Source organism: Aquarana catesbeiana, linkage group LG10 (assembly GCF_042186555.1).
Source record: "Aquarana catesbeiana isolate 2022-GZ linkage group LG10, ASM4218655v1, whole genome shotgun sequence".
NCBI lineage: Eukaryota > Metazoa > Chordata > Amphibia > Anura > Ranidae > Aquarana > Aquarana catesbeiana.
The window spans coordinates 92743967-92765495 of NC_133333.1; positions in this window are offsets into that span (position 1 = coordinate 92743967).

A 21529-nucleotide genomic window follows, 5' to 3' on the forward strand; every position below is an offset into this window, starting at 1 on the left:
GCTGTCCCCTCAAAATAACTCAACACACAGCCATTAATGTCTAAACCCCTGGCAATAAAAGTGAGTACACCCCTAAGTAAAAATGTCCAAACTGGGCCCAATTAGCAATTTTCCCTCCCCGGTGTTATGTGACTCCTTAGTGTTTCAAGGTCTCAAGTTTGAATGGGGAGCAGGTGTGTTAAATTTGTTGTTATAGCTCTCACTCTCTCATACTGGTCACTGGAAGTTCAAAATATCACCTCATGGCAAAGAACTCTCTGAGGATCTGAAAAAAATAATTGTTGCTCTACATAAAGATGGCCTAGGCTATAAGAAGATTGCCAAGACCCTGAAACTGAGCTGCAGCGCGGTGGCCGAGACCATACATCGGTTTAACAGGTTCCACTCAGAACAGGCCTCACCATGGTCGACCAAAGAAGTTGAGTGCATGTGCTCCGCATCATATCCAGAGGTTGTCTTTGGGAAATAGACATATGAGTGCTACCAGCATTGTTGCAGAGGTTGAAGAGGTGGGGGGTCAGCCTGTCAGTGCTCAGACCATACGCCGCACCCTGCATCAAATTGGTCTGCATGGATGTCGTCCCAGAAGGAAGCCTCTTCTAAAGATGACGCACAAGAAAGCCCACAAACAGTTTGCTGAAGACAAGCATACTAAGGACATGGATTACTGGAACCCTGTCCTGTGGTCTGATGAGACCAAGATAAACTTATTTGGTTCAGATGGTGTCATGCATGTGTGGTGGCAACCAGGTGAGGAGAACAAAGACAAGAGTGTCTTGTCTACAGTCAAGCATGGTGGTGGGAGTGTCATAATCTGGGGCTGCATGAGTGCTGCTGGCACTGGGGAGCACAGTTCATCGAGGCAACCATGAATGCCAACATGTACTGTGACATACTGAAGCAGAGCATGATCCCCTCCCTGCGGAGACTGTGCAGTATTCTGACATACTAACAACCCCAAACACACCTCCAAGACGACCACTGCCTTGCTAAAGAAGCTGAGAGTAAAGGTCATGGACTGGCCAAGCATGTCTCCATATCTAAACCCTATTGAGCATCTGTGGGGCATCCTCAAACAGAAGGTGGAGGAGCGCAAGGTCTCTAACATCCACCAGCTCCGTGATGTCATCATGGAGGAGTGGAAGAGGACTCCAGTGGCAACCTGTGAAGCTCTGGTGAACTCCATGCCCAAAAGGACTAAGACAGTGCTGGAAAATAATGCTGGCCGCACAAAGTATTGACACTTTAGGCCCAATTTGGACATTTTCACTTAGGGGTGTACTCACTTTTGTTGCCAGTGGTTTAGACATTAATGGCTGTGTGTTGAGTTATTTTGAGGGGACAGCAAATTTACACTGTTATACAAGCTGTACACTCACTACTTTACATTGTAGCAAAGTGTCAATTCTTCAGTGTTGTCACATGAAAAGATATAATAAAATATTTACAAAAATGTGAGGGGTGTATTAACTTTTGTAAGATACTGTATATATACAGTGGGGACGGAAAGTATTTAGACCCCCTTAAATTTTTCACTCTTTGTTATATTGCAGCCATTTGCTAAAATCATTTAAGTTCATTTTTTTTCCTCATTAATTTACACACAGCACCCCATATTGACAGAAAACAGAATTGTTGACATTTTTGCAGATTTATTAAAAAAGTGAAACGGAAATAACTAAGTATTCAGACCCTTTGCTCAGTATTTAGTAGAAGCACCCTTTTGATCTAATACAGCCATGAGTCTTTTTGGGAAAGATGCAACAAGTTTTTTACCCTGGATTTGGGGATCCTCTGCCATTCCTCCTTGCAGATCCTCTCCAGTTCTGTCAGGTTGGATGGTAAACATTGGTGGACAGCCACTTTTAGGTCTCTCCAGAGATACTCAATTGGGTTTAAGTCTGGGCTCTTGCTGGGCCATTCAAGAACAGTCACGGAGTTGTTGTGAAGCCACTCCTTCATTATTTTAGCTGTGTGCTTAGGGTCATTGTCTTGTTGGAAGGTAAACCTTCGGCCCAGTCTGAGGTCCTGAGCACTCTGGAGAAGGTTTTCGTCCAGGATATCCCTGTACTTGGCCGCATTCATCTTTCCCTCGATTGCAACCAGTCATCCTGTCCCCGCAGCTGAAAAACACCCCCACAGCATGATGCTACCACCACCATGCTTCACTGTTGGGACTGTATTGGACAGGTGATGAGCAGTGCCTGGTTTTCTCCACACATACCGCTTAGAATTAATGCCAAAAAGTTCTATCTTGGTCTCATCAGACCAAAGAATCTTATTTCTCACCATCTTGAAGTCCTTCAGGTGTTTTTTAGCAAACTCCATGCAGGCTTTCATGTGTCTTGCACTGAGGAGAGGCTTCCGTCGGGCCACTCTGCCATAAAGCCCCGACTGGTGGAGGGCTGCAGTGAAGGTTGACTGCATCTCTGGAGGTCAGCCACAGTGATCTTTGGGTTCTTCTTTACCTCTCTCACCAAGGCTCTTCTCCCCCGATAGCTCAGTTTGGCCAGATGGCCAGCTCCAGGAAGGGTTCTGGTCGTCCCAAAGGTCTTCCATTTAAGGATTATGGAGGCCACTGTGCTCTAAGGAACCTTAAGTGCAGCAGAATTTTTTTGTAACCTTGGCCAGATCTGTGCCTTGCCACAATTCTGTCTCTGAGCTCTTCAGGCACAGGCGCATCTGCGTTCTCCAGCGTGCACAACTGCTTATACATTGGGTACTTTGTCACTGTAGTTCTTCCTTCTATCAACAACTGTGCGGATGTGCCCTGGACTTGTAATTGTGCATTTTATGGTGATCGTCTATAATCATTTGTGGAGCCGAAACTTCCATGAAAACATCTTTTCAATACATGTCTGTGTATTGTGCATTCTGGACAATTCATTTCCCCATACACTGTGCAATCTGATTGGATGACATTTAAATACACTCATTTGTCTGAGCAATTCATTTCCCCATACACGGGGGCTGATTTACAAACTGTTTGCGCCATGAGTTGAGGTGCACGCTGAGGCGCAACGTACGTTTTGGTATTTATGAAACGTTTGCGCCGGTAAGGCATCTATGCATGTTGCCTTTGAGTGTTTCTGCAGTGCTTTTTGCGGTGCTTGCCGCATTTTTGCTGCGTTTTTGCTGCGTTTTTGCGGCGTTTTGTGTTTTTTTTTTTTTTTACAGTGTTTTTTTTTATACTGTATACAGTGTAAAAAAAAAAAAAAACCACGCAAAAACGCGGTAAAACCGCTGTAAAAACACGGTACTTGCGTTTTGGATGCAAAACCTATTACATGCAAAACGCTGCTTTTTGCATGAAAAAAAGCCCCCGACCCTTTCCAAAAACGCAGAGGCACAAAAATGCATTGATGTGAACATGTTCCATAGGAACCCATGTTAAAAAATTCCCATACATTTCTGCAAAATGCATCAAAAAACGCTAACACAGCGCTATTCCCCATTTACTACAGTAATCTCGGCGCATGGGAAGAGGCGATCAGTGCACCACTATGGACATGGCACGGGACATTTTCAACTCAAAATTAAAAGAAGCTGGAAGTGCCAATATTATGGGGGTGATGTAGGGTGATGTGAAGAAGTATAGTAATAACTGCCCAAGTAACAAATATGCCCAAAATAGAATGAGAAAGTAACTTTTTCTGAACAAGTTTGCTGTGCCTGCAAGTACGTTTAGAACTGTGTGAGGTCAATTTAAGCACTGCGCATGCGCAAGGGGCATTTGCGCTCGTTCAAAAGCATTGGTTCACTGCGCGGCCAAAATCTTAGTACATGTCAAGTAACGTAAATGCATTTGCGTGGGTTGAACGGACGCACCTCTAAACTTGACATTTTTTTTTTTTTTACGCTGGTTCACTTTTATGTGTTTTTTTGTCGGATATTTGCACACAGGTCATGTTGGCGTGTTACGTTGCCAACATGTGACATTTACATTGTTAAAATTATGTAAAAAGACTCTTGCTACTCTAGCTCCTCCTAAAAGGGCATTTAACCTTCCCACCTCTAATACATATGATTTCCTTGGGCTAGTTTTTGCTTCTAAAGGGAACTCCACACTCCATTCTCCAATCTCCAAAGGCTGTGAGCTGCCTTCACCAATCCAAACCACATCCTTTTTCAGAGCATACAACAGGGCCAGCTAGGAAAGGGGCGAGAAGAGCGATCGCCCAACTCCCTCCCAAACCATACAAGGCTACATGCACTCAACATAGCTGGCTTCGTTTGGGGCATGTTGGGCTCAGCCCAATACCAACCACAAAGCACCTTGTACCCAATAGTTTAAAGGGGCTTTCCACATTCTGTAAAGCCCCCTGTCTGCAGTCCCCCACAACCCCAGCCTAGGGCTGTGTGGAAGAGGCCCTTGTCCCCCTGAATATGGGGACAGGGTGGTTGACTTTTTTAGGGTGCCCGAGCCCCTCCTGCCCCTAAGCACCCACCCCCTTTCATGGGCTGGCTTGCTGTGTGTTTGACTAGGGGTTTGTTAGTGCGTGGGAGGGGCACAATATTTTTAGATTTTGGGGTGGTATTTTTCATGTGGGGGTTCTCATTTTAAGCCTCTACAGCCCCAAATGGCCTTGTATGTATTGGGGGGAGGCTATTTTTAGTTTTGTGTTAAAATCTTGCAGCTGCAATGTAGATTTGGATGTTTTCTCTAAAGCCGTACATCTTTGAAGCAGCATTTTGGATACATGCTACAATGTGTCATTTTTAGGTTGTTCACTTTGATTTAATTGTCTGTGCTGCATTATTTTGCAAAAACGTTCTCAAGATGTTGACTAATGTTTAAATCTTTAATAGATATCCATTTGTGGGCGCACTCCTTTTAACTCGTGTTAACCGTATTCTAGTGTCTCAAATAACATACATGTGTTTTTTGCTTTCCTTGATCTTTTCCAAGTCCTGTTTTGTTGACCAATAAAATGTGTAGCAAATTTTTATGTTTTGTGTTTTTTGTTACTTTTCATGCAACACATTTCCCAGCTGCAGCTTAACTAGGCTGATTGGCATGGCAAATCCCAAAAATGTGTGCTTTGTCTAAGTTACTTTCATGGTAGCATATGCATGGATTGTGCGTATGCTGCCATGGATAGGCACCAGGAAAGAAATTACAGAGAGGTAAGTATTCAATTTTCCATTTTAGGTCAATGGTTCTCAGCCTCAGTTCTCAAGTACCCCCTGACAGGACATGTTTATGGAATTTTATCTTGGCTAAACTAGCTGTCCAAAATACCGAGCCATTGACTGATTTAAAGCACCTGGGCAAGATGAAAGAAAACCTGCAAACATGGCCTGTTGGGGGTACTTGAGGACAGGGTTGAGAAGCACTGATTTAGAGCACTGAGCTAAAATCGAGCTCCAGACAATCCTATTCTAATTTTGGGCATTTGAGGGAAACCAAGTGAGTGTTAGAACCCTTGCTTGTCTTTTTTAGGTTGGGCTTTGTGTCCCTTTTCTTAAAATTGGCTTCACTTCCTGTCACATAGCCAAACAGGAAGTGAGGGTAAAACCCTACCAATGCCTTTCCTTGGGGACACACAGGTCAATCTAACTAGCGTCCCCATTAGGCAAATTTCACTTTGTTATGTACACCCCAAATTTGTAGGTATTTTGGGGTTTGTTAAAGGCAAATCCACTCTGCAATACAAGTGTAGTCGCTGAAAATCTGAGGGGAAGCACTGGTGATTTTAACAGCCAATCATGTAGAAGCAAAGATGCTGTTTTTTATTTTCCTTGCATGTCCCCCTCGGATCTCCACCAACTGCACTTGTAGTGCAAAGTGGATTTACCTTTAGTAAATCAACCCCAAAGACTTTCCCTGTTTTTTGTTATCTTGGGTTTACATTGAGGGGGAGTTTACATGCCACAGATTGTACATGAAGACCCCTTTCACACTGAGGCGTTTTGCAGGCGCTAAAAATAGTGCTTGCAAAGCGCCCTGAAACAGCCACTGCTGTGTCTCCAGTGTGAAAGCCCTTGGGGCATTCATATTGGAGTGAATGGAGCCACTCTTTCAGGGCGCTTTGCAGGCGCTATTTTTAGCACCTGCAAAACGCCTCAGTGTGAAAAAATTATTGCAATGATATCCATTGTACTCTGCTAAAAATATATATAATGTTTGAGGGTTCTAATTCATTTTCAAGCCAAAAAATACAGATTTTAACTTGTAAATAGAAATAGGCTTGGTCCTTAAGGCCCGGTTCACACTTGTGTGATGCCAGATATCGCATGTAATTCGCAGCGCTCTGCCGTTCACATTATATGCGATGTCTGTGCGGTGCGATATCAGCCATACAGATAATATGGCTGATATCGCACCGCATTTGGTGCAAACACGCACAGGACCCTTTTTTCTGTTCGGACCAGAATCGGATCACATGTGTGTTCACACCTATGCGATCCGATTCATGTCTGAACTGTCAGTTCGCAGTGCGATATGCAGGCTGAACTGGGGGTGTCGTTAACAATGTATTGACACTCCCCAGCGATTTGCATATGGCAGTGTGAACTGCCATGCGAGTCGGTGCGATGCGGGAACCCGCAGTGGATTTGCAGTGTTCTCGCATTGCACTAGTGTGAATCGGGCCTTAGTGGCTAGACACATTACATATTTATGGTCAAAATCTGCATAAGGCCCGGTTCACACTGGTGCGATGTGAGAACACTGCAAATCCACTGCGGGTTCTCGCATCGCACCGACTCGCATGGCAGTTCACACTGCCATATGCAAATCGCTGGGGAGTGTCAATACATTGTTAACGACAGTTTGCAGTGCGATATGCAAGCTGAACTGGGGGTGTTGTAAAAAATGTATTGACACTCCCCAGTGATTCGCATATGGCAGTGTGAACTGCCATGCGAGTCGGTGCGATGCAGGAACCCGCAGTGGATTTGCAGTGTTCTCACATCACACCAGTGTGAACCGGGTCTTATGCAGATTTTGACCATAAATATGTAATGTGTCTAGCCACTAAGGCCTGATTCACACTGGTGCGATGCAAGAACACTGCGAATCCACTGCGGGTTCCTGCATCGCACCGACTCACATGGCAGTTCACACTGCCATATGCAAATCGCTGGGGAGTGTCAATACATTGTTAACGACACCCCCAGTTCAGCTTGAATATCGCACTGCAAACTGACAGTTCAGACTTGAATCGGATCGAATATGTGTGAACACACATGCGATCTGATTCTGGTCCGAACAGAAAAAAGGGTCCTGTGCATGTTTGCACCGAATGCAGTGTGATATCAGCCATACTATCTGTATGGCTGATATCACACCGCACAGACATCGCATGTAATGTGAACGGCAGTGCGCTGCGAATTACATGCGTTGTCTGGCATCGCACAAGTGTGAACTGGGCCTTAATGTATGCTGTGTGTGGGTGTTTTTTTTATATAGATTTATTATAATATATATATATATATATATATATATATATATATAGACACACACATGATCACACAGATAATATACATAGGGAGGGGGGACTACACATAGACACACACATGATCACACAGGTAATATGCTGGAAATACTCCCCTCTTTGTGAGCAATATATTTTTCACGCTTGTTCAAAAAAAGGGGTTACAACATTACTACCTTTGGTTTTTTTAAGAACTAAAGTTCTGAGGGCCAATTCACACCATATGCAGTTCCTAGCGCTTTTTTTCTGCACCGGAACTGACTAGAAACTGACTGCCTGGTGTGAACTAGAGCCATTGGAATACATGGAAAAAACTGCATGCATTTTTAGTGCTAGTTCACACCAGACGCAGTTCCGTGCGCTTTTTTCTGCACTAAAAATGCATGCACAGTGTTTTCCATGTATTCCAATGACTCTAGTTCACACCATGCAGTCAGTTTCTGGTGCAGAAACTGACCGGAACTGCATGGAACTGCATCTGGTGTGAACTGGCCTGAGGCTGAATCACACCTATGCAGTTTTAGTGCTTTTTGCATTTTGCAGATTTGCAGTACAGTCCATTTAACATTGTTTCCTATGGAACATGTTCTGTAGTGCAAATCTGCAAAATGCAAAAAGCACTAAAAATGCATAGTTGTGAATCAAGCCTCAGTGCAGAAAAAAAACGCAGGGCACTGCATCTGGTTTTGTGCTGAAACATTCTGAATAGGAGTTACTAATCAGCTACACCACCAGACACAAGCTGCTTTCTCTTTTTTGGGTATTAACCCTTTACACATTGCACAGTGTATGGGGAAAGAATTGCTCAGATAGATGAGAAGATTTATATGTCATCCAATCACATTGCACAGTGTATGGGGAAATGAATTGTCCAGAATGCATAATACACAGACATGTAATAAGAAGATGTTTTCATGGAAGTTTCAGGTTCACCAATAATTATAGATTATCACCATAAAATGCACACAATTACATTTTGACAATTATGACATTTCACATCCAAGTCCAGGGAATATCCGCACAGTTGTTGATAGGAGGAAGATCTCTAGAATAATTATTGAGTTGTTTCAAAAAGAAATTAATCAATGGAATAAAACTGGAAGCAATATTCTCCATGTGATAAGGAAAAGCTCATTGACATGATCAGCATTACAACGAGCAAGTGCCCGATGTCTGTTCTGTATGTAAGAATGTGTCTGTGCCCATGCGCGCAACGATTCCGCGCATCCGGCGCAGGTCACCAGCTGATTTCTATTCCTTTAAGTATGCGCCATGTCGCAATAACTATTCCTGCTCACGCAAATGCGCCAACATGTTCGTAAATCAGCCCCATAGCTTCCTGAACCCAACGTGTTTCAGAGATGAATGCTGTCTCCTTCATCAGGGATTTTCACAGGAAATGTAATATCTATAAAATTCAAATGCAGAATGATCAGCAATGGTTAAACCCTAACAAGTATTGCTAGATAAACATATACAAAATACCGAAGGTATTCAAAACTTACATCATAATAATTTTGCATATACATCTGAGCATCCACATTAATTAAAAAGCAAAGAAATTACACTGTCACATATGTCAATTTGGAACTGATATGAATGGGCGAAAAGGCCAAGTGTTGTAAGGGGATACAATCCCCAATCACACCAGAAACAGCTGAAATCTGGAGACCCAGATACAACTGAAAACACCCTGTGTACAGAGGCCCAACAAACGGAAAATCTGGAAGAAAAAGCAGATATAATAAAGTATAGCCGGTTCTTAAAAATGGGGGAAAGAAATATTACACTTGCACCCCTAATTACTGAACCCCAAATAGGATAACATACCTATACGGAGCAGTGACATCAGTTGCAGGCAGACGGATTGGTGGGGCATGGAGGGCACAAAAAGTCATAGACCAGTTCAGTAAGAAAATAACTGATAGATGTCAATATTACCAATGAACGGGGCACCAAAAAAAGAAAAAAAGAAAGATATACAACAAAGTATATGTTAGAAAAATATAAGTCTGCACTCAGGCATGCGTACTGCTTGTAAAGCAAAAGCCCAAAGTCATTGAATCACAGGGTTACCCCAATGACTTACTCTCAATGAATGTGGTCCATCATCAGCCTCTCCCGAAATGTCCCATCCATAGTCCTGTCTGCCTGTTAGTAAAAATGGAGGCTCAAATAGCCCCACATACACAGCCGCCTGTCTACTGAATGCAGATCAGCTGTGTGCAGCTAATTTCTTTCCTGATTACCAGAAAGGGCCCCCTGAGTAGTGGACGCACCACTCCTCCTCATGGCGCAGGCGCAAACACACCATGAGCCGTATCAATCGTACGGCGCCCGTGTGATGACATTACACGCGACGGAGCGTCACGACGCATCAACATCCTACCGGCATGGCAACGCATCCCAGGACAACGGAAGTTTGAGATTGGCAGATGGTGAAGCACATAGCTCCTCCCCAAAGAGTCTCCAAAAAGGAAACTCTTAGCCATGCTGGGTACACATGATAGACTGGCGTGAGCACTGTATGTGACAAAACATAACCCCCAAACAGATAAACTTGAATCTGTATCAAAGTTGTCAAGTTGCATATAGAAATCAATCCTAAGCTCGATCTGATCCCCGGTTCCCAACACATGCTCGAGAACATAGGGGTGACCATAAAATTAAGGTGGAGGGGATGTGCCAGGAACTGCACACGAGGATGTTTACATCAGAAGCACAACCATACATTGTAACCAGCATGTAGAAATCAGAAACATTGTTTCCAAGTTCTGGCATGTTCTAACAATGTACCTGAATTTGGGCAAATTGATTCCAGAGGTACCCCTTTTCACCTTCAGGAGAGCTACCTCCATTGCCTCCAAATTGGTGAAAAGTGAGTTTAAAGGAGACAAGGATGTTGATCGTTGCAAATACAAAGGCACTTTTATGTGTGGCTCTTATGGCTATTGTAAATATATGGATACCACTAAGAAATCCATTTTACCAAATGGCCACATTTTCAAACCTCGACACTTTTCAAACTGCAAGACATTTGGTGTGATTTACTTGCTTAAATACGACTCCGGCTGCTTCTATGCCCCCGCTTCGTCCTCCGGACGATCCCCCTAAATGGGAGTCTCCCGCTGTGTGACGCTTCTGTTCTTGTGACAGTTCTTCTTTCCATGGGAGGCACCCGCCGTAATGACTGGCTTTTTAGGTGACAGCTCTTATATAACTGAGGGCGGGGCCACAACGTGACGTTCCCGGGTGACCCTGCCCCCCTCTGACGCACGGGGACTTCCCTATGGGTTTCCTCGTGGTGTCAGAGGGGGGCGGGGTCACCCGTTTACCTAAACGGGTGACCCGTCCCCTCTAACGCTACAGGGAAGCCATAGGGATGTCCCCGTGTGTCAGAGGGGGGTGGGCTCACCTGACGACATCATTGTGTGGCACCACCCTCAGTTATAAACGAGCTGTCACCAGAAAGGCTGGTCATTATGGCGGGTGCCTCCCATGGAGGCAGATCATAGGCGGTGTGCGTTTTTTTTTTTTTCTTTTTAGGTCCGTCGGAGTGAAAAAAGAAGAAGAAGACTTCGTGGGACAGTTTTATTTTTAAATTTTTTTAATAAAGGACTTGTCCCAAGGTGTGTATTGTCTTTTTTTTACCATCTTCACACATTTTTTGTGAAATGGTAGGGGTACATTTGTACCCCGTTACCATTTCACACAGGGGGGCGGGATCTGGGGGTCCCCTTGTTAAAGGGGGCTTCCAGATTCCGATAAGCCTCTCTCCCAAAGACCCCCACAACCAAGCAAGGGTTGTGGGGATGAGGCCCTTCTCCCCATCAACATGGGGACAAGGTGATTTGGGGGGCTACTCCAAAGCACCCTCCCAATGTTGATGGCATGTGCCCTGGTACGGTTCAGGAGGGGGGGCGCTCTCTCGTCCCCCCCTCTTTTCCTGCGGCCTGCCAGGTTGTGTGCTGGGATAAGGGTCTGGTATGGATTTTTGAGGGACCCCACACCATTTTTCTTTGATTTTGGCATGGGGTTCCCCTTAATATCCATACCAGACCTGAAGGGCCTGGTGTGGAATTTGGGGGGACCCCACACATTTTTTTTTTTAATTTTGGTTTGGGGTTCCCCTGTGGGGGAATCCCATGCTGTTTTTATCAATGAACTTTTATGTGTATTGCCGGGACCGACAATTCATTATAGCCGCGAGTACTTTTAAATTACTTTTTTCCTTTAGAAATGTCATTTTGTTCTCGGACTGTTCTAAACAGGGGAAACATGCGCCACTTTACAGGCATACTATAGACACCCCCCAGGTACAAAATTTAAAGGATATTACACTTTTATTGTTTCACTTTAAGCATTATTAAAATCACAGCTCCCGAAAAAAACTGACGTTTTTACAACTTTTTTTTGCATTGATACATGTCCCCTGTGGCAGGACCTAGGTCTCCAAACACTTTTTAAGACAATAAATTGCATATAAGCCTTTAAAATTACCAGTTTTGATTTTTCATGTTGGTGTCCCATAGACTTTAACTGTGTTCGCGTGTTCGTACAAATTTTTTGCCTGTTCGCATGTTCTGCTGCGAACCGAACTGGGGAGTGTTCAGCTCATCCCTAATCACCAAATTCAAAAATACTGGAGCATGGTCCGACCACACAAAGTTTCCAATCTCCGAGGAAGATGCCATTTCCATCCCTTTTTTTTAAATAAAAAATAGATCTAGTCTATGATAAGTATTATGAGCTTTTGAATGAAATGTGTAATCCCTATCTACAGTATGAAGGACCCTCCAAATGTCCACTAATTGATACTTATCTGGAGTGGCTCTAAATTTTGTCATGTATTTGGTAGCTTGAGAGAAGTAAGGTATCCTTATTTCGGTCAAGAACAAAATTAAAATCACCCCCAGCTAGGGTCACGCCCTCTGCTTTTTCCATAAGTTTAGTGATCATTTGTATGCCTGTCTTAATCTGATCTTGATTCAGTAAATAAAGATTAATGAGGGTATATTTTTTCCTGTATTTGGACAATTTCAGAAGCAGAGCTCTTCTGTCTCTACTTCTCCAACTATCCAATAATTCATGGGTTAAAGATTTATGTATTGCTATGGATACTCCCCTAGATTTAGAGTAGGGAAAAGAATCATGATACCAGGTTTGTTTTATCCATTTTGAACATTAGGAGTATGATTAGATCGGAAGTGAAAGAAAACTATACTGACCTTTTGTTTATGAAATGAATATAGAATTTGTGATCTTTTACATGGGGAGTTCAAACCTCTAGCATTGAAAGAACAAATCTTTACAGAACCCATACCCACAAAGGAGAGAAAAGGATAGAGAGGAGAGAAGAAAAACCCCCAACATTCACTCAACAACCAACAAAGACAAAAAGACAAACAGTATCTAATACAACACCCCTCTATATGACTCCCTTGAGTCCGACCTACTCTGTAGGTTCCCTATATAGGGGTATGAAGGGATCAACTTCATGAGGGCTGTGTTTGCCCAGGCATCTCATATATGAAAAATTATATATTATATATTATATATCCGCCTCCACTCTATTAACATATATTTTCCCCTTTTCTCCCCCTTTCTCTCTCTCTTCCACCCCTATCTCCTCCCCTCCCCTCCTTCTCCTTTCCCCCCCTCTTCCCTTTTTTTTTCCTCTTTTTCCCTTCTCCTCCTCCCCTCCCTTTCACCTATCTATTCCGCACTCAACTTTCCAATAGTTGAAAGGGACCAGGGGGTCCAGGGAAGGTGGGGAGCGACATCAAGGAGAAAAAAGAGACAATGTGAGATTTTCCCAGTGTATTTAATTCTATAATTTAATAAAACTCTTGCTCCCATTTATTGCTACGTCCTCTAATCAAATACTCTAATCATTTATGAAAAAAAAAAAAAAAAAGCACACATCTTAGGTATACCTCACTTGAGATGTGATCTGTGATCTATAATACAGTTGATAACCCATAAATCATTTTTGAGATATAATGACATTTTCTTTCTGTAATCGTACCTATGAAAATTCTTTAAATGTAATCCATCATCTAAATAGTGACACATAAGTCCCTTCTTCCATGTGCAAAACCCTCCAGGATGACCCAATGTCTTTAGCATTATACTTCAACCATAAGATACCTCCCACATAAAAAAAAAACAAAAAAAAAAACCACTTATCTTGGGTCTATCTCCTTGAATTGCAATCTACGGTCCATAATACAACTGAGAACACATGAATCCCTTTTGTGAAATATACTGACATTTTTCTTTCTGTAATCCTGCCTTGTGAAAAATCTTTAGATATAATCCATCATCTAAATAGTGACACATAAAACCCTTCTACCATATGTAAAACACTCCCAGATGACCCACTACCGTTAGCATTATACTTTAACCATAGGATGCCTCCCACACCCAAAAAAAAAAAAAAAAACAACCCCCAAAACCTTATGTGGTTCATCTAATAAATAGTGACACATAAATCCCTTTTTTCATATGAGAAAAAAAAAAGGACCCCGCCCACCCATGTGGCAAAATGCAGTTGACGTTATACTTTGACCATATATTACCACCCACTTCCAAAAGAAAAAAAAAAAGGGGGGAAATTTTCCTCATGTATTTATCTCCTCCAGGGTCTCTCCCCCCTTCCTCAAAACTCCCCATATCCCCTCATCCGTCATCTTCTGAGAAATCTTCCAAAAAGATCCTGATATGATCGTTATAACTTTTGCGCAAATCAATAAATATACGCTTATTGATTTTTTTTTTTTTTTTTACCCAAGACATGTGGCTGAATTCTTTTTGACCTAAATTCATGACTAAAATTGAGTTTATTGTATTTTTTTATAGCAAAAATTTTTCATTTATATTGCAAAAAATAAAAATCGCAGAGGTGATCAAATACCACCAAAGCTCTATTTGTGGGAAAAAAGGATGCAAATTTTGTCTGGGTACAGCATTGCATTTACCAGTTAAAGCAGCGCAGTACCAAATTGCAAAAAGTGCTCTGGTCAGGAAGGGGGTAAATCCTTCAAGGGCTGAAGTGGTTAAGATAAAAAAAAAAAACATCTGTGTGCAGCAGCCACCCCAGCACCCCCTAATACTTATCTAAAGCCCTATCTCTCTCCAGCAATGTCCGCGAGTGCCTCGGCCATCCGGGACTCCCCTCCTGATTGGCGCCATTGGCTCCCGCTGCTGTCAATCAATGTAAGTTAGCCAATCAGGCACTGGCCAAACCCGGCCTCTGTGTCTGAATGGACATAGGGAGCTGTGACTTGGCTCAGGTGCCCCCATAGCAGCTTGCTGTGGGGCCACTCCACAGGAGGGAGGGGCCAGGAGAGCTGAAGAGGGACCTGAGAAGAGGAAGATCTGGGCTGCCCCGTACAAAACCACTGCAATAGAGTAGGTAAGTATAACATGTTTGTTATTTTAAGAGAAAAAAAAATAAGACTTTTCAATTACTTTAATTCAGCCTGCTAAAGCTGAGCGTACAAAGCTGGATATGTCGGTAGCGCCAAAGAGCAAATTAGTCAAAAGCATGGATTGCAGCCTGCCTTGATGGGTGATTTATTATCCAATGGGTTATGTATAGAAAAAATAAATGTACTGTATTGGCTAAAGAATCCCAGGTACTTGTGAAGCCTTCTAGAGCATGTTATGCAGAGCTGTGGAGCGCCCATGAGGAAACCACAAAGGCTGGGATGATTGCTGTGAGAACGCACTCACAATACTAAACAATATGACCATGAGTTACAAAAATAGGGTGTCTAATAAAAGGGTGGATATAACACCCCTGCAAAGGTTGATCTTCTCCAGTCTGAAGGATGGTTCAGGGCACTGGTATGGCAAAAGTGTTGTCCACAGCCCAACAGCTGAATAATCTTAAGTGTCAAGGTAACCATGTAACTGGTATTGACTTGCAGAGGCTCATTGTGGATTTAAAGTGGTTGTAAAGTCAGAAGGTTTTTTTATCTTGATGCATTATATGACCTCATATTATCAGGCGGACCCTTGCACTTCATGGTTTTGGTAAATCTAAAGGAAATCAGACAAAAAAAGTTGTACAGTGTATATGAGGTCTTAAAGAAGGCCTTTTTTTTATATTTTTTTTGATAGTTTTTTCTACAACACCTGTTTTGTATCCAGTACTATTAGGCCTGACTTGAATGGTGGAAGTAGGAGATGCAATGGATCCAAAGCTATGGGAAAGTTTACTCTTACAAAAATAATACTAAAGCCCTAAACTTCGAACAAACTAGCCACTGGCATAACAGTTTAATCGGAAAGTTTTTGTGAGATTTTTTTTCCCCAGTACTATAAAGCATTGTTATAAAAGTATATTAAAATATCAAAAGAGTACATAAACACTCCAAAACCACAACTCCACGTTCCCAAAACCCCCTTTCATCCCAATACGCCTAATTATTCCCAAAATTTTCAAAGTGTAGACTTCAGGTATGTAAGAAACAATAGATTGGGGTAAATGGCGCTACCTCCTTATGATTGATAACAGGGTGTGAGCAGAGATGAAAGAGAGGGGGATGGGTGCCACACCACCAGTGGATCTGCCGCACCTATACTAAAATAAATTCCCAGTAATTCAGATATGAGTGTGTCTGTGGTACGTCACTGTGTGATATTTGTATCCTGTGCAATGTACGCTCCCACACTCACTTATACCGCCATTCCTTCAAAATGAGAAAAAATTACTTGTATCTGTGAATATAGTGTGAACTAAACAATAAGTGACAGATATATCCCAATAAATCCACTGTACAATATCCTTATAGTGATTACCTTGTGTATCCCTAATAGCACCAGCTGAGATATAGGGCTTAGTGCCAATATAGGAAATGTAGTGAAAACATTAAATTATAACCATAGTCATAAGTATATCACCATGTGTATATGGCACATTAAGTGAAACCACACTGTGCAAACATACTATGCATCCATAGCAAGTATGAGGCAAAGTTCACATAAAATGCGCAAAAATTAGTCCATATAGTGTACGTTGAATCTTCAATGTGACAGAAATCAACTGGTGACTTAGGTGATCAGCCATAGGACTAGGACCAATACACTGAGGGCATCCCCACCTACTACATAACATCGCTTCCGCCCTGCCCATGGCGACGCGGCACGTAGGGACGTCAGGGACGTGAGGTCAGCGTGCAGGCGACGTCGAACGTCACGTCCCGGCTTGTCCAGCTTCAGTCATTGTGCTGCAGTGAGATGGGCGATCCGGGGGTGAGGGAGAAGGCTAGAAAATGGCAAAGGTTTCCGACATGTTCGATGTGACCTGGGAAGGAAGTAATTAACAGGGTACACTACAATCCATCTGAGGATAAAGGCTCATCCCTGGAATCGTAACAACTACGGTGGCATATTGACTGCAGCAGTTACATCTAAATGCGCATTGCCCCTTTGGGGTGAGTGGATTCGGTGAATGGGGACCCTTGAGAGGGAGCACATAGTCACCAGTGGATACTGCGAGCACCTATATATATATATATATATATATATATATATATATATATATTTATCTTTATACGCTATAGACTTCAGGTATGTATTTGGTAGAAATTGGCCAGTGTCAGGACAAGCACTTGAATAGACAGCAAATAGAACAAGTCTTGTAGTGAAATTAACACGTCTGCTGCTATCAGTACCAATGTGGTCCGCAGCCTATGCCTCCAGAGCATCAACCATGGTAAAGGTAATAGCTATTTGGATAACACATGTGTAGCCCTGTTATAGGGGGGTCATATGAAGTTGCCCTCTCCACACAGGCGCTAACCTGCAAGTAGCCAAATGAGCCAGAGCCTTCACTAAAGGAAGAGTGGACTATGAATATATAATTGGCAGTGTCTCTATCTAGAACAGGGCTCCAGCATATGTAGAGATGATCCCTTTCTAGGATAATAACTAGTAACTCACCCAAAATCACTGACAGCAGTAGTACTAATACGATTATTTTATAAATTTTATTAAGATTTTTTAAGAGTAAAGATATGCAGACACGTGATTAGTGTAACTTTATATATGATAAAGTGATGGCATTACATACAACCAAAGCAACAGGAAGAATGTACATATGTCTTAGAAAAACAGTGTGTGTGTGTGTATATATATATATATATATATATATATATATCCGGGTATATAACTAAAGGCCTTTAACACAATACCTCCAATTAAGCACTGTGGCAATGTTCAGTTGCAGGGGCCCCTGATGAGCTGACTTGCAAGGCTTAACACAACCTTGAGAGGACTAATGCTGACGCATCAGTGGATCGGTGGCTTCCTGGGGACGCTTGTACAGACGAACACACCGATGGTGAAGAAGTGTGAAACGTGCCACCTGCAAGGCAAATCAGGCCTATCTAACCTATCTCTTGGTCCGTAACCTGAGTATAGGCTATCAATGCTACCGGGCCTCTACCTATCTAAATGGCCGTCAGAAGCTTATCCTGTCTACCCTGAGCTGTTTAACATTCCCTAGGCTGATACTAGCTAGGAACCCCCCAAAACAAAAGGGGACACTGTTGCTTTAAATAATAAAGTGGTAGATATACACTTCAACACAAAACAGCCACTTGATAGGTTATAATCAAATTAGCTTTGCTCTCACACGCATTGAGAATAGCCCAAGTATATTGCAGTATGCAATTAGAAAGTTTCAGTGAATCAGAGAAGCCTCTAACAGATATCTCTGATTACCACACAGGAGCGCTCACACAGGTGTGACAGTAATATAACAAACAGTGAGCTATATAGTGTAGCAACACTTGCTTATTGTCCCTTTTCAGTGTGGATGGATGCAGCACAGATCAGCCTACAGCACCTATGGCTTGCACAGCATGTGGCTGGCCACACTCTCTTTCACTTCCTATAAGACATCCATATACTGTATATATAGCCTTGAGGGGTTTCCTGACCCTTAAGCAGGGACAGGAAGCAACCTCTTAACAGGACTGTTTGTAACAGGAACTCTATGGTAGTTGGTTAAAATACTGTTATTATGGTATTAATATCAATATTCTGTAAATTATATTGATGAGGAAAGTTACAAGAAAATCTGTTCAGTTCTTGTGTAAAAAATCAAAAAATTATTTAATAATAAAATAGCAAAATATTACAAGAACAATATCAGAATTTAAAATGTAAAAATACCATCAATATTGTAATAATATTCTTAAGATGAAGATTGAATCAGATGTGTATCTTTGTGTGTGAAGCAAATCATCTAACTGTCTTTCTGTTACAAGCTTTTACTCTTAAAATCTGACCCCCACTTTATCTTTAAAAGGGCAGGTTGAAGGTTCTCATATGTCTTGCAGTAATGCAGAAAATCGCGGGCTTTAACCCCCTCACATAATGGTGGGATTTTCTCAGTCTCTATGCATTAACATTTCTGAGGAGTGGGCAAGAACAATGTGTGAAACCATTTAACGTATACAATATAAGTTTCCTTTAACATAAAATCAAATACTACATATATATATATACATCTATAGATATATATATAGATATCTATAGATATATATATATCTATAGATATATAGATATATATATATCTATAGATATATATATATCTATATATATCTCAAAATTAAAAGGCTGCGCTGCAATAAGTGACATGAAATAAATAAAATAGTGAATACATCCTGAAAAGTACAATGTTTCAGGATGTATTCACTATTTTATTTGTTTCATGTCACTTATTGCAGCACAGCCTCTTAATTTTGATTTGTATAATATATAATAATAATGTGTCTCACATTGCATGGTTGCAGCTTGTTCACATATCATTTTTCATTTGGGGATAGCGCAGTAATTTTTTTCAGCTTACAATATATATATATCTATATCTATAGATATAGATATATATCTATAGATATATCTATAGATATATATCTATATATCTATAGATATATAGATATATATCTATAGATATATCTATATATATATACTGTATAAATATATATATATATATATATATATATATATATATATATATATATATATATATATATATATATATATATATATGTATATTATTCATTGAAAACCCAATGTTCTTATTAATATCCTAATCAAGAAATATTGTAGTATAAAGAACTTATCCTAAAATCTTAACTAAAATACTGAAACTTTTACATCTTAAGACATGTGAAACCTTTCTTCTCATGTGATGGGGGAAGGTGAGAGCTAATTAATACCATATGTTATTTCTCCAAAGAGAAGCACAGATTATTATTAAAATGTATATTTTCACATAAGTATAAAAGTCCATATATTTCACTTTATCTATATCTAGAAGATATATATATATATATATATATATATATATATATATATATATATATATATATATATATATGTATATATATATATATATATGTATATATATATATATGTATATGTATATATATATATGTATATATATATATATATATATATATATATATATATATATATATATATATATATATATATATATATATATATATATATGTATATATATATATATATATATATATATTACAACTCAATTATTCTATAAATATCTAATCCATTCATTCATTTGTTAATATTTGTTAATTAATAATATTAGATATTAGATTAAAGAAAACATAGTTAACCGGCATGAATGTAAACAACCTCACAGACAGTGTACAACAGAACACTTCCCTACACATGCATTGAGAAACACATGAGTATGCATGAAAGAGCTTGGTCGGCACGTTACCTCAATCAGACAAGTTGGCAGCAAATGGCATGCATCCTCCTCAGGGGCACATAGTAGCTATGTTTTTAGGCCTGCTAATGCTGTCTTTTCCTGCTCTTCATTAACTGTGCAGAGCAGCCACTTTTTTTTTTTTTTTTATTTACTATTGAGAAAGTAAAAAAAATAGCACCAGTCCCGTAGGGCTACCTCACTGGTATTGCTATCATAAAGCCTAAGTCCACCTAAGTACAGCTTCCTTATGTACCAATATCCCATTAATGCATCTTTGTTGCAGAAAAGAAAAAGCTGTCCCTGTGTTCTTGGGCAGGCCTCACCTCAGCCTCTGCTTTCTTCTATAGAAAACTCCTTTATGTCTCCCTGGTATCTGTCCTGCAGGTCGCTAAAGCTATTAGTAGAGTGAGGAAGTTTTTCAGCAGCCCACCTCCTGCTCCCTGCTCCTGCCTTCCTCTTCTAGGGGATTGCTCCTGTCCACCTCTTCACTACCTTAGTTCATAACACTGAACAAGAAAGATAGGATTGCATGTTAAACAAGAATAAAACCAGAGTAGCATGATATATAAATAAGCATGAGTAACTTTATGGAAATTGATTCCCTTTCCAATTTCAAGATTAGCCATTTTCTAGAAGAATGAGTCACAAAGGAGGTACTGCGTACTCTGTGGGAAAACGTAATTGTGCTTCAGGTGGTCAGAAGTGTGGAATCCAATTGTAGATGCAGAGTAGTCGATTTTGGATCTTCAAATCATATTCTCCAGTTACCATCCCAGAGGACATGTAATTTATCTGGTTATTGAAGAACAAAACAGATGTGGTTTTCAGAGAGGTTCTTGAAGATTGAGATGAATCGCATTTGGGTGACAGAGGCTGAAAAGTCCTAAAATATTAGGATACAATACCCATCAATTCTTTGAGCTTTCTGCAAGCAGAGAGAATCCTTTTAAAACAACAGAGAAAAAAAAACAAAACACACACAATATTTAAATGTAAAAACATCAGTTTATACAATTCATAAGCAATAGAGTATTCTTACAAATGGGTCCTGTTATGAAACCATAGAAACCCTCTGCTGATTTCCAGAAAGTTTCCAACCCTAAGATGTCTAGTCAATGTATTTATTCAAGCATCCATTTATTCATTCATTTATTTTTTTTTTTTTGTTTCTTTCCCCAGCCCTGTGACTCTTTCATCCCGGGTAGGGCCTACTTTAGGGTCTGTTCACACTTCAGTAAACCAGTAAACAATGGTTTTCTGTGTGCCTTATTCACACTTCTTCAGCTGTGGGGCTCAGCAGTATGGAAAAATCCAATACGGCTGCATTTTTCCA